Source organism: Meles meles, chromosome 1, assembly GCF_922984935.1.
Source record: "Meles meles chromosome 1, mMelMel3.1 paternal haplotype, whole genome shotgun sequence".
Taxonomy (NCBI): domain Eukaryota; kingdom Metazoa; phylum Chordata; class Mammalia; order Carnivora; family Mustelidae; genus Meles; species Meles meles.
The window spans coordinates 123,870,484-123,872,598 of NC_060066.1; the positions used below are offsets into that span (position 1 = coordinate 123,870,484).

Sequence of the window (2,115 nt, forward strand, 5' to 3'; positions counted from 1 at the left end):
AGTCACATTCTGAAGGAATGGAGGGTAGGACTGTTGAAGACTGTGAATTTGGGGGTGACACAATTCAGCCTATAACACTCAGGAAATTCAAAGTGTTTTTGAAACTCTGTGTTAGGAACCAGGGGAAAAGGCCGGATGTACTCTTTATTATACCACAGTATCTTTACATACTCCATTTGCACGTCTCCTTTAGAGAACTCCTCTAAGTTTTGGTTAAAAACTATGTCATAGAGATGGATGCAAACAAGCGCTTTTGTTCTGCTGCCTAGAGAGAGGTGAGGTGAACCACCTCTTTGGAGGGAATGCACTGTCTTCTATAACTCATATCCTGAAGACCCTGAGAAGCATCATGTTTAATTCTCTTCATAGACAAAATCTGGGAGGGTGCTGAAGGGAGACTTCCTTAATTTCAGGTCCTCTTTCTGCTGTTGATATCTTCATTTCTTGGTGTCTGTGCATTCTTTCTCTCAACCCAGGCCTTCTTTGGACGCCACTATCCAAACAAGGTTTCACGCATAATGTTATATGTATTGGATCTGAGTATGCAGTTTTTTAAAATATTTTTTTATTTATTTTAGATGGGAAGGGGCAGAGGGGGGAAAGAATCTCAAGCAGACTCCCTAGTGAGCACAGAGCTGGGGATGGGGGGTAGTGAGGGACTCCATCTCACGACCCCCAGATCATGACCTGAGCTGAAATCAAGAGTCAGATGCTTAACTGACTGAGCATCCCAGGCACCCCAATCTGGGCATTTAAATCACACTTTTACTTCTTCCTAAGATATTTGCACTCAAGTGTTATTTTTTCACATACTTACACTCTTGAAGCTTTGCGCAGTGGCAGTATCATAGCCAATGAGGTTTATCCGAGGCAACATTATTGCTAATTGAAAACTTATACTCTTGAAGTCACCCCAGGCTGGTGGCTTTCCCAGTGTAAGTTTTGTGCTCAGTGAAGTGTAAGTGCTACTTTTAATTTTTTTTTTCCTTTCTGAGATTTGTTGTTTCTGAATGTATCAATTGTAGGGTTGTAAAATTTCTCTAATTCATTCCAATTTTTTAATATGTATATACCTTGCCAAAGTACAAATGTCATTCCTTTGACAGGGACATTATCCATGTTGCTTGTTACAAATTCTAAATATTTTATTTAGGTCTTACCTTCCCTTTGGCTATTGAAACCTGTGATTCCTGAGGGCAAACAGTTGATCCTGCACAGCACAGAGTTGGAGACGGAATCAGAGTGGGGTGTGGGGCTGTTCTCCTACTAGTTTCCCAGGGTGAGAGGGGTAACTGAGTTTGATTTAAAGACTGTAAGACAGAAGCATTTCATCTTAAAATTAGGAGGGGAGAGGGCACAAAACCTCCCTAGTGAGTGGAGAGAAACTTATTTGCTAAAACAGATGCCAAAAGACAACATTTTACACACAGTTAACAAATACACACTCACGTCTGTAAAATACTAGAAGGAAAGGAAGGAGTGAACTATGCATAAATACAGATTTCGTTTACTCATTCTGGTTAATCATTTGAAGGAATAATCCTGACACACTCATTCGCAAACATGGCTGCCTGGGACAGCAACCCAGGGTCTCTTTCATATGACATCTTGAGATTATTTTCTTTTTGCATGAGTTCATTCTTTCCATGCTATTCAATAGACACTTTAAGGCAGAATCCTACATGTCAAGCACCTAGTGGAAATAGATGGTCTGAAAGTTATTGAAGAAATTCTCCATCGCACTAAAAAGTGAGAATTTTGTTAGTTTTAATGATCTTAGTACTTGTTTGTAGGAAATAGGTGAGGCAATTTGTTTTCTTAACTGTAAAATAAAATTTGGGATATAGATGATCTCCACTGTTTTTCCAACTTTAAAATTATAGGACTCTGTAGTCTCTGTCATGATTGTATACCCCAGAGCAATAAGTGCAAATATAATTGGTGCTTATGAGATAGAATTCATTCCCAACTGAAAAATATATTGTAAGTCACATGAATCTTTTTTTTTTTCCATATTGCACAGGATTCTAAGATTCTTAGGTTGCCAGACAGAAGCTGGTCATAGGTAATATACATCTTAATATACATATCAGGATTTTATTTATTTATTTATTT

At 38.4% G+C, this 2,115-nt stretch overlaps 1 non-coding gene across 1 annotated transcript; it reads left to right on the forward strand.

Moving 5' to 3' along the window:
• The first annotated feature begins 825 nt into the window (after nt 1-825).
• LOC123927860 lies at nt 826-959 on the forward strand. The gene has a single exon (XR_006815557.1). It is a non-coding gene; the product is annotated as a U4 spliceosomal RNA (small nuclear RNA).
• Nucleotides 960-2,115: the final 1,156 nt, after the last annotated feature.